A 12,617-nucleotide genomic window follows, 5' to 3' on the forward strand; every position below is an offset into this window, starting at 1 on the left:
ATCAGTGGTGATATGATAGATTGTATTCTGTGGATGTAGATTACCATTCATTCTATTTAAAAGAAATCTGAGGGCTGGGGAGCTCAATTAGTAAAATGCTTGCTTTGTAACCATTAGGACCTGAGTTTGGATCCCTAGCCCCACGTGTAAAGCCAGAAGGTTGGCAGCATGGCCCCCGTCATCCCAGCACTGGGGGTGGGTGGGGGAGGTGGGGAGACAGACACAGGCATATCCCTGGGGTTTGCTGACCAGCTAGTCTAACCAATGAGAAAGCAGGTCTCAAAAAATTAGGTGGAGAGTGACTGAGGAAGATACATGACATCACATGACATCAACATCAGATCTTCACATTCACACACACAGCTCCTTCCCAGCTGCTGCTTTGGTTACCTCGTTCTGCTCTGTGTACTCAGAGGATGAAAACCTTACTCTCAGATGAGACCTGATAGGCTTACACCGGCTAGCATAATGTCTTCTCCCCGCTACCCTAAATTAGTATAAGAATGGACATAGCACCCTTTGAACACCCTTTGAAGCAAGAGGTGTGTCTACAATTTCTTTCCAGGTACTGCCCTTCTTCAAATGTAATTGGAATTGATCCTCTTTTGTGAAAGAGGCAGTCTTCAATAGAAGAGTCTTAGTCAGGGAGGAGAGGTCTGAGAGGATTGTAGAAAGGAGACCTATGTCCTTGATGACATTTCGAAAGGTCTGGGGACCAACGCATCCCTCAGACCAGGCACATTCTTGGAGTGTGAAATGGCTCAAACAGTTCACATCAGTATTCCCACTTCAGTGTCAGCCTTTTCAGAATGATCCTTGTGCTGCCTGTAGCCCAAAGAGCCTAATGTGTGCTACAAGCTCAGAAAAGGAACCAGCTTAAGACAAATATACAGAGGTTCAGCCTAGGCTTAGCAAAAGCAGGTGAAGGCATAGCTTCCCAAGGCTGGAGAGATGGCTCAGCAGTTAAGAGCACATATGACTCTTTAAGAGTTTGGTCCTAGTACCTACACAGGACCACTCTGGACTATCTACAATTCCAGCGTCAGGGGATCCATTGTCTCTTGCCTCTATGGTACTGTGTGTGCACACATGCCCATTTCTCCCCACATAATTTAAAATAATAAAAATAAATCTTAAGGACATAGCTTCTAGCCCTTTTGTCTAAGATTAAGTGCAGAGGGCATTCAGCTGTTATTATGAAAGCCTATTGGTGCACTTGGGTACTAAGCATGCCAAATTTATTTGTCTTTGTTATTAATTTTTAAAGTTATCATGCAAAGGAATGGGTTTTACTAGTTCACTCTCATGCCTATGTGTCTTTATGCTTTGTTCTCATTTGTACTGCCCCCCTTGTTCCTCCATGCCTTCCTTCCGATCACATGTCACACACATTCCATCACCTTAAGATGTCTTCCTTTCCTCTCATGATCACCTTTCTGGTCTCACCTTCGTCCTGCCTCCTTCACATATAATTTTAAACGTGGGTTCTGCATATGGGGGGAAAACCCCATACAGTGTTTGCATTTCTGAATCTGGCTTATTTCACTTAGCGCAGTGATTTCCAGTTCCATTCATTTCCTGCCGCTCAACCCTGAGAGAGCCCAAAAGCCGTAGCTGAGAGCCCAGTGATGGTGGAGGTATCACTTAGGAGGCTCTCACATTGTTTCTTCCTGTGGCCTTATTGTGGCAGCCTATGGACAGAGCTAGCTGCTGCTCTGTGTTGACAGGGTGTGTCTCTTCACCATATGTGAATCTTGACAAAGCAGCCTGAGATATTTTCAGCAAAGCACTTGGCTTTGGGTTGGGAAAGCTGGATGTATAAAGTCGCACAGTGGTATGGAATTCTTTACATCTGGTTCATCTAAAACAAAAGCTGCTATAGTTACAGGGACACTGGAGATGAAATACAAAGGGAGGGAACAGAATTGCATTTGCCGACCAGGTTTGCTAAGATTTGAAAATGCCATCTGACATTCCATTCACACCAAACATAGATGAGAAGTGCTGAAATCGAGTCCCATCAGAGGACGGGATGATTAGGCGCTGGTTGTGCTGACAATGCATAGGCCAAAGGTCTGCTTTTGAAGGCTGGCTTGCTAGATACCACATGACCTGTGACAACCACTGTTTAAAGCTGACAAGGCATACTTTTGGAGTATGCTATAGGATTGGAGACTTCCAGTTATACACTAATGTCACAGTAAAACATTATTTGGAGGATTAGTTGATGAGAAATCACCTGGACATCTTGGCACTTTATTAAGCCTTATGTGGAAATCTGTTAGGTGCTACCTCCATTCTTTGTGACATCACATCTAAGTGCCATTTGGATCCCACCACTCCCATTTCTGCAAAATCCAACAATGCTACTGTCTTAGTCAGGGTTTCTATTCCTCCACAAACATCATGACCAAGAAGCAGTTGGGGAGGAAAGGGTTTATTCAGCTTACACTTTCCATAGTTTATTCAGCTTACACTTTGATCACCAAAGGATGCAGGACTGGAACTCAAGCAGGAAGCAGGAACTGATGCAGAGGCCATGGCGGGATGTTACTTACTGGCTTGCTTCCCCTGGCTTGCTCAGCCTGTTCTCTTATAGAACCCAAGACTACCAGCCCAGAGATGGTCCCACCCACAAGGGACCTTTCCCCCTTGATCACTAATTGAGAAAATGCCTTACAGCTGGATCTCGTGGAGGCATTTCCCCAACTGAAGCTCCTTTCTCTGTGATAACTCCGGCTTGTGTCAAGTTGACACAAAACTAGCCAGTACAGCTACCTTCATTGAGAAGTCCAAACTCGGACTCTGAAGCTTCGTGCAAGGCTTAGAACACTCTCTTACACTGGAAGCTGTCAATATTGGAGGTCATAAACTGGGGCTTGCCTGGGATTGGAGGTATAATGCAGCTGAAAGACTTCTGGGAATGAATTCTGTGTAAGTCTTAGCCTTATCCAAAAGGATAGCTGTTCAAGAGCTGTACTGTAATTATCTGGACAGTTGCTGATACTGTAGTCAACAATGCATTGTCTAAATTTGTTCATTGTTAAATATGCTACCCAATAATGAAAGACCTCTGTAAAAATTGCAATTGTGTACATGTTTGGTTTGATTTTCCTTTAACACTGATGGCTAATGTTGAATGAGCAGGTTAGTGGCTGCTTTGGGATGAGTTTGAAGGCTTTTCTAGTATGTTGTCATCAGAAGAGTTCCTTCCACAATCCTCAAACACTGCAAATTACAATTAAAACATGTGGGGCTGGTGAAATGGCTCAGCAGTTAAAAGCACTGACTGCTCTTCCAAAGGGCCTGAGTTCAAATCCCAGCAACCACATGGAGGCTTACAACCATCTGTAATTAGATCTGACACCCTCTTCTGGTGTGTCTCAAGACAGCTACAGTGTACTTATATATAACAATAAATAAATCTTAAAAAACAATTAAAACATGTACATTAAGAAACTAAGTTGCGCCGGACAGTGGTGGCACACAGATGGTAGTGGTGCACGCCTTTAATCCCAGCACTCAGGAGGCAGAGGCAGGTGGATATCTGAGTTTGAGTCCAGCCTGGTCTACAGAGTGAGTTCCAGGACAGCCAGGGCTACACAGAGAAACCCTGTCTCAAACAAACAAACAAACAAACAAATAAACAAAAAAAGAAACTAAGTTGCAGCAGTGCTGCTCCTGTGCAGAGCTGAGCCCCGAGCTGCAGCCAAGAGGAGGGAGGAGGGAGGAGGGAGGAGGGAAGAGGGGAGAGGGGGGAGGATGGAGGAGAAGGAGGGAGGAGGAGGAGGAGGGAGGAGAAGGGAGGAGGAGGGAGGAGGAGGAGGAAGAGGGAGGAGAAGGGAGGAGGAGGGTGTTAATATTAACAAAGCACATCATGTGTGAGTACAAGCTGGTGGTCCTTGGTTCAGGAGGCGTGGGGAAGTCTGCTCTGACAGTTCAGGTTTTTTTCCAGGGAATTTTTGTTGAAAAATATGACTCAACAATAGATGATTCCTACAGAAAGCAAGTTGAAGTAGATTGCCAACAGTGTATGCTGGAAATTCTGGACACCACAGGAACAGAGCAGTTTACAGTAATGAAGGATTTGTATATGAAGAATGGCCAAGGGTTTGCACTAGTTTACTCAATTACAGCTCAGTCTACATTTAATTGCTTACAAGACTTGAGAGAACAGATTTTACAGGTTAAAGACACAGCAGATGTTCCAATGATTTTGGTGGGCAATAAATGTGATCTGGAAGAATGTGCGGGTAGTTGGCAAAGAACAAGGCCAGACTTTAGCAAGACAGTGGTGTAACTGTGCCTTTTTAGAATCTTCTGCAAAGTCAAAGATCGATGTTAGTGAGATATTTTATGAGCTGGCCAGACAGATAAATAGAAAAACACCAGCGGGAAAGAAGAAGCCTAAAAAGAAATCACGCCTGCTGCTCTAGACTGAAGTCAGCAGCAGCTCTGAGCCAGAGTACAGAAATGAAGAGCTGTTGTCTAATTGGAAAGTGCCAGCATTCCAGACTTCAAAAACGAAATCTGGAGAGGCATCTCCTGCTTTCTATTATGTGAAGAATCTAGATCTTATATTGGTTTGCACAAGTTCCCTGGAGACAAAGTTGTTCTGCGTATATCTCCTGGAAGTAAGACAGTATTTCTTCTTTGCAATAGCAGGTATAACAGATATGAAATAAGATACTTGACTCTAGTACAATTATGCAGAAGAGCATGGATGCATTTCAAATGTTAGGTGTTACTACTATAATCAAATGATTTCACGTTGACATTTTTATCATGACTCCTCCCTGTCAAGACTGAAGAGCTAAACCATCATACTTTATATCTGTAATGATATAGATTATGAAATCTCCCCTCAAGATCATTGCAGCAGATAACGTTTTTGAGTCATTGACTTCATTTTTATGTTTAAAAATTATGAAAATATCATCTGTCATAGTCTAATTAAATATAATGAAGGCAGTATACTCACATACATAAATATACCTTACAAAACTAAATTGCTTTCAGAACGGTTTTGAACTTCATTGACACACAATAAATGAAACACATGTCAGACATGCAACTTCCTACATTTTGACATAGTTGCACATAGGTTCAAATGCCAATCATCTTCAAATGCTTCCTGGGAAGCTCTGATGTCCTCATTTCCCCTGACAGCCCTAATTCTCAGTCTCCAGGCAACTGCCGATCCCTTTCTGACAGTACGAGTTACTGTGTATTCTTTCAAAGTCGATGTAAAATTCTATGTATGAATATCTATGCTGCACTCTTTCAAAAGCCAACTTCTTTCACTTTTGATTAGTTTGAAATGCATCCATATTAATTAGGTATCAGTTGATTTCTTTAATCGGTAAGTTGTACTTCTACCACTATTTGTTTGTCCATTCCATTTACATATCAATGGACATTATTGTCACGAAGTCATGTCCAGTTTGGAGAAATCACAAATAATGCTATAAACATTAACACACAAGTAGGCTCGCTGGTTTCCTGTGTCAATGTTTAGCTGTAGAGTAGTGACCCATCGGGCAGACGAATCTCCAGTATTCCAGGAAGCCATGGATAATTTTCTGAAGTGGTTGCTAATCACTGGCTCGCATTTCTCCTGGTGGTGTGCTGTCCATTTCTGGTTTAAATTTCATATGGCCAATCTATTTTTTGAAAAACCTTAGCGATTCTAAAGGTATATAACAGTCTTTCATGATTTTAATTTACATCTCTAAAAATAATTGTATCTAGTTTTGTGTGATCTGTTGTCTGCACATCTTCTTTGGTAAGACATAGTTATCCAAATTTTTTGCTGTCTTGGAGATTGGGTGCTTTAAAAAAAATCTCTGTGGCTTAACAGTTCTTTATATATTCTGGATGCAGGTCTTTTCATCAGATGAGTTGCAAATATTTTCTCCAAGTCTGTGGCTTGATTTTAATTTTCTAAAAGAATTTTAAAGAGCAAAAGCAGTTTGATAAAGCACACTTTGTCCGTGTTTGCATTCCTGAGCTGTGCCTTTAGTGATGTGTCTCTGAAATCTCTGCCTAATTTAAGATTGCTGAGACTCTCCTCTACATTTTTTTCTTACAAGGTTTTTGATTTTTGGTTATATTTAGGTCTCTGGGTCATTTTAAGTTAGATTTGATAGATGACCAAATTATATATTTCGGGATAGTTTAACTAGAGAGATAAATTTTAAGAGAACATTGCGGCAGAGAAAGTTCAGTGGCGTCTCCAGTCACTTACTATTCTTCCTAAGCACATGGGAAGAGCGCATTGCCCACTTGCCTTACTATGTTGGGAATCGAGCCAGTAAGCAGTACCCCTCCATGGTCTCTGCATCAGCTCCTGTCTGTAGTTAAACCATTTTAAACTTATTCCCATCTTGTTATGAATGAATGAGACTCAGACTATGGTTATTTGGCTTTGACAATTACTGCTGGCTGGCTCCTTCCCCAGTGGTGTACCCTAAATACATGCTGTCTCTCCTGGCCAATGTGCTCACGGTCCATCTCCTCTCATGGCGGCTTCCTCCTCCTCTCCCTCTCTTGTCCTTCCTTTTTCTCTCCTCCTCTGTAACCCCCAATCAGGAAATTCAAAACCCACCTACCTTTAATCCCTCCAATAATGGGCTGTAGCCATTTCTATTTAACTAATAGTTTTAAATTAAGGGGCAAGGCTTGTACGACAAACGCTGGTAATAATGAGAATTCACTCATAGGTAACTAGATCTTTGGGCACAGAATTTTGCATTACAGTCGATAGCAACAGTTCAAACCTTAATACCTGCCTCCAGGTTCCTTCCTTTTCTGAGTTCTATCCTGACTTCCTTTAATGATGAACAGCAATATGGAACTGTAAAGCAAATAAATCCTCCCCCTCAACTTGTGTTTTGGTCCTGGTGTTTCATCACAGCAATAGAAACCCTAACTAAGGTTGGTACTAGAAGTGTGGTATTGCTGTGACAGATCTGACTGTATTTTGGGAAAGACTGCTCAAGGACTTTGGGATGTTAGATTATGAAAGACATTAAGTGTGGAGAGCTCAGTGGGATGTTCTGTGGAAGCTTGGAAGATAAGAATACTGAGAGCAGGGGAGGCGATTGAAGGCCTGGTTTGTAAAATTTTAGAGAGAAGTTTAAAGACTATTGGGGCCCTTTGCTGTTTTGGACTGAGATTTTTGTCCTTCTGGTCAGCTGGGGCTGAAAAGTCAGCTGTAATTACCAAGAAACAAGCAACACTGATGTGAAACCTTTGCCTGGCTGAGACAACTAGTGCTGGTTAACTGGAGGTGAGAAATTAGTGGTGATTGAGAAGAGACCAGCATCACTGGGGTGAAGGCTTCTAGGAAGTGTTTGCTCAGGGTCAGCTCACACAAGCTGTGTTCCAGAAGCAGCAGAGGTTGTAGCTCGAGCTGGCAGCTGAACTTGGGAGTGTTCAAGAGTCACCCGGGGAGTCCTGGTTTTAAAGGCATGGAGGGGTCATGGAAAACAACCAAGGCTTGGCATTGTGAGTGGTGCAGAGAGGCCATTGGTGAAGGTACAGCCTCAGTGACAGTTGAAGGCCCAGGACTGAAGGGGTCATGCAGACAAGTTGAGCCTTGGCACCATGAAGAGAGCCTATGAGAGGATATCAGAGAGAGAGAGAGAGAGAGAAGTCTGGCTGCAGCAGAAGACTCTAGTACCCTGGGAGGACCACCAAGAACAATAGTAGTGGAGCCACGGGAGCCTAGAAGACAGGCTGTGTGTGCTGCAGAGGGCAGAGCTGAAGGAGTAACTCAAGCTGCCTGACAGAACACAGAAGATCAAGAGTGACTCCCAGGTAATTGGACATAGAGTTAGTTATGCCATTGGAATTTGGTTTTGCTTGGTTCAGATTCTGACTGGGCCCTGGTTTTTAATCTCTGTAAGAAAGAGTATTTAATTTAATTTTGAGTTTTACAGGAGCCCACAGCTGAAAGGCTTCAAGAGCTTTTAAAAGAGATTTTTAGAGAGATTGGGTATTTTAAAGAGACTGGAATTAATGTGTTTGAATTTGTAAAGACTGTGGGACTTTAAAAATCATTTATCTTTATAATGCAAGATCTTGGGGATAAAATAAGAAAAGAAATGTATGGATTAATGATGTGTTTGTGTGTAGAGTTGACAAAGGGTCAGTTGGGCTGGCTCACTGTATGTTAACTTGACACATAAACTGGAGTAATCTGAATGGAGGTAACCTCGATGGTGGTGTGGCCTTCCTAAGATCCAGCTGTGAGGCATTTTCTTAATTAGTGATTGATGGGGTGGTCCTGGCCCATTGTGGATAGTTACATCCCTGGGCTGGTGGTCCTGGGTTCTATAAGAAAGCAGACTGAACAAACCATGGGAATTAAGCCAGTAAGCAGCACTCATCCATGGTTCCTGCATCAGATGCTGCCTTCAGGTTCCTGCCCTGTTTGAATTCCTGTCCTGACTTTCTTCAATGATGAACAGCAATATGGAAGTATAATCCAAATAAATAATTTTCTTCCAACTTGCTTTCTGGTCCTGGTGTTTCATCAGAACAATAGAAACCCTAAGACATTTATACACAGGTTATATAATTGAGTCTTAATCTATACAATATTGACAGCATAATGTACTATCTTCTAAATCTCACTATTCAACTATTTTCATAATCATACATGTTGCAGATAGCCCTGGGGCTAATTATATTGGATGTTGTAGTGGCTATTCCTGGTTGTCAACTTGACTATATTTGGAATGAACTACAATCCAGAATTGGAAGGCTCACCAGTGACCCTCATCTGGAGGCTTGGAAATAGAAGTTTCTGATCTGGATCTTGGTATGGAGAACTTGAGGCATAGTGGCTATGGATGCCAGAAGATTAAATCTCCAAGTTCAAGGTCATCCAAGATTAAAGGTGTGGTGGAACACACCTTTAATCTGGGCTACACCTTTCATCTGGGATTAAGGTTGTGGTGGACACACCTTTAATCTGGCTACACCATCTGCTGGAGACAATATAAGGACATTGGAAGAAGGGAGTCTTGCTCTTGCTCCTTCGCCTGCTTGCTGTGTGAGACTGAGTAACTGCTAGATCCTTGGACTTCCATTCACAGCTGCGACTGAACCATTGTTGGGAATTGGGCTGCCGACTGTAAGTCATCAATAAATTCTTTTACTATATAGAGACTGTCCATAAGTTCTGTGACTCTAGAAAACCCTGACTAATACAGATGTCAATTCTGTTGTCCTGTGAGGGGTTGCAAACAAGGAATGAGTCAGCACTCAGGTGATTTCCTGTAAACCTGCTTCCCACCTTAATGTATAAAGAAAGGCTAGAGCCGGTGAATGGGTGGAGGAAGAGGGGAAGGTGGAGCTGAAGGTTTGGGAAGAGAAAGGGGGGGGGGAACGGAGGAGGAGAAGGAGGAGAAGAAGGAGAAGCAGAAGGAGGAGGAGGAGAAGTGGAGCAGAAGCACCTGGCCTGGAGCAACCAACAGCAAGTTCTAAGGGGTCTCTTCTATGGGGAAGATGGTAGTGTAGTGGTAGATCTGCCCAATCTAGGCACACAGCATGGATTCATATTAATTGAGTTGTTTTCATTGCCTGGGCTTATTTGGGTTGGAGATTTACTGCAACACATGCATACTTTCCATATCTTTTTGGAAGGAACTCAGTTGCCAGGTGTCCAAAATAGCAGAGCCACAAAAGGATTTCAGATCCTGAATTATCACAGAGAAGACCATTGATTTAGTTATATACTTGTATTAGTCAGGGCTCTCTGGGATCACAGAATGTTTGGAATGTCTTTCTATATTGAGGGAATTTGTTATGATGACTTATAGTCTGTAGTCTGACTCCCCAACAATGGACAGCTGTGAATTGAAAATCCAAGAATCTAGTAGTTGCTCAGTCCCACGAGGCTAGTTGTTTTAGCTGGTCTTCTGTAGAAGTAGATCCCAACAGATGTGCTGGCAAGTAAATGCAAGCAGGCAAAGTAGAGTGAATCTTCCTTCTTCCAATGTCCTTATGTAGGTCTCCAGAAGAAGGTGTGGCCCAGATTAAAGGTGTGTACTATCTTTCCTGGGTATAAGCCTTTCATGGTCACTGTGCTTCAAGATCTCCATTATAAGATCCAGGTCAGAAACTTGTGTCTCCCAGCCTCAAGATATGTATCCCAGATGAACCCTCCAATTCTGTATTGTAGTTCATTTCAGATATATTCACGTTGACAACCAGGAATAGCCACTACAATACTGCAGCAAAATAAACAACCCAAAACCTGAGTGGTTTCATTATCTCATTGATTATGAGTTGACTGGGCTCAGCTGATGGTTTTTTGCTTAAGATTTGCTTACATAAATACTGTCATTTCTTGCCTGGGACTATAGTTGACCATCTGATGCTTCTGCTGAAAATAACTAAGAGGAAAGTTGTGTCCTGGGAGCTTATCTGGATTCACCAAATAGTATATTGACACTTGGTCTCTACATGTGGCCCCAAATTCTCAGCCTAGTGATTGGGTTTCTAGAGAAGGCATCCCATTCACACACACACACACACACACACACACACACACACACACACTCACACTCACTCACACGTGCATGCTTGCGCTTGCAAAACCAACTATTTAAAGACTATACCTGATTAGTTCAATATTCTACTATATTCAGTTGATCAAAGTGGGTCACAGGATTTTTTTTTTTACTAAATACATTAATAATGATAGTGTGTAATCTTGACTTACTATCATAAATTATTTTATCACTTCTTAGAAATGGGTAAATTCTGTAATTCATTAACTTTATTTGCTAACCTTCTTCCCAACACATTTCAAATTTTATAAGACATTACACTTGCTGTTTTGAACAGCCAATATTTATCTCACTTTGCTCTTTCTAGGAGTACTTTTCAGCACTTTTTTACACTCTCATATTCTCATCTGTCAGTATTTTCTTTCCACTCAAACAACCCTGAGATTTCTTTTGACATGAATTTTTGGAAATAATTTATGTTACTCAGAAGATGTCTTTATTTTTTTAAATTTCTTTCTCTTTTTTCTTTCCTTTCTTTCTTGTCTTTCCCCCTTACCTCCTGTAGTGGCTATTCCTGGTTGTCAACTTGACTATATCTAGAATGAACTACAGTCCAGAATTGGAAGGCTCACCAGTGACCCTAATCTGGAGGCTGGGAGATAGAAGTTTCTGACCTGGATCTGGGTATGGAGATCTTGAGGCATAGTGGCTATGGATTCCAGAAGATTAAGGCAGGGAAATCATACTTACCTGGCAGGGGAGATACCATGATCACGAAGGTGGTTTTCCCAGGGCGAGGTGTATCCATTGCACTCCGGATGTGCTGACCACTGCGATTTCCCCAAATGCGGGAAACTCGACTGCATAATTTGTGGTAGTGGGGGACTGCGTTTGTGCTCTCCCCTTTAAACAAACAAACAAACAAAAAGACAGGGAGATCTGAGTTCAAGGTATGGTGGCACACACCTTTAATCTGGGCTACACCTTCTGATGGAGACCATTTAAGGACATTGAAAGAAGGGAGTCTCACTTTCTCTCCTTCGCGCCTGCTTGCCATGTGGGACTGAGCAACTGCTAGGTCCTTGGACTTCCATTCACAGCTGTTACTGACCATTGTTGGGAGTTGGACTGTAGACTGTAAGTCATCAATAAATTCCTTTACTATATAGAGACTACCCATAAGTTCTGTGACTCAAGAGAACCCTGACTAATACACCTTCCCCTTCCTTCTCTCCCTCTTCCTCTCCTTCCATCTTTCTTTCTTTCTTTCTTTCTCTCTCCCTCCCTCCCTCCCTCCCTCCCTCCCTCCCTCCCTCCCTCCTCTCTCTCTCTCTCTCTCTCTCTCTCTCTCTCTCTCTTTCTTTCTTTCTTTCTTTCTTTCTTTCTTTCTTTCTTCTTTTGCTGTTTGTTTTGTGAGCCAGTGTCTTACTTTGTAGCTCTGGCTGGCCTGGAGCTCACTGTATAGACTAACCTGGCCTTGAACTCAGGAGAAACATTGACTCCTGGGTGCTGGGATTAAAGGCATGTTGTGGCCTTGCTTTTATTTCTTATGGATGTTTCTACTGCATCTGGAGCTGTACCTTTTGTTGCTAATACATTCATAAATGACCAGCAACACAATACAAAATCTTGAATATGTATTTGAAGTGGTTCTGCAGATAGATGAACACAACAACTCACTTATTTGGTTCTATATTCATAATGAAATGATACCCTAGATCTCTTCTTATTAGAGCACTGGCACATGTATTGGCTCAATGGACTTATGTATATAGACATCCTGTTACTTTTTAGCTGGAGATCATTATAGTTTCCTTTTGGGATTTTTGTTATAAAAAGCAAGATGTATGTGTGTGGGGGCGACTGGAAAGTTGGCTCATTGGTTAAGAATGTGGCTGCTCTTTCAGAGGGCTTGATCTGTTGCCCTCTGCTGGTTTCCGGAGCATCTACACACACCTGACACACACCATAAACAAAAATTAAAAAATCTAAGGTGGGGTAGTATTCAACACCTACAGTAGAATCATGATAGTAAAAGATAGTGACTTCACATGGATAAGATCTAACACAAAGATGCTTATTTATTTTTTAAAA

General features: G+C 42.1%; 1 non-coding gene and 2 pseudogenes across 1 annotated transcript; all 3 read left to right on the forward strand.

Moving 5' to 3' along the window:
- Nucleotides 1,736-2,463, forward strand: Gm18612 (predicted gene, 18612; annotated as a pseudogene).
- Rap1a-ps2 (RAS related protein 1a, pseudogene 2) lies at nt 3,808-4,958 on the forward strand (annotated as a pseudogene).
- Gm25189 lies at nt 11,266-11,429 on the forward strand. Its single transcript, XR_003954205.1, has one exon. It is a non-coding gene; the product is annotated as a U1 spliceosomal RNA (small nuclear RNA).
- The last annotated feature ends 1,188 nt before the right edge of the window (nt 11,430-12,617 follow it).

This window comes from Mus musculus, chromosome 2 (genome assembly GCF_000001635.26).
Source record: "Mus musculus strain C57BL/6J chromosome 2, GRCm38.p6 C57BL/6J".
Taxonomy (NCBI): domain Eukaryota; kingdom Metazoa; phylum Chordata; class Mammalia; order Rodentia; family Muridae; genus Mus; species Mus musculus.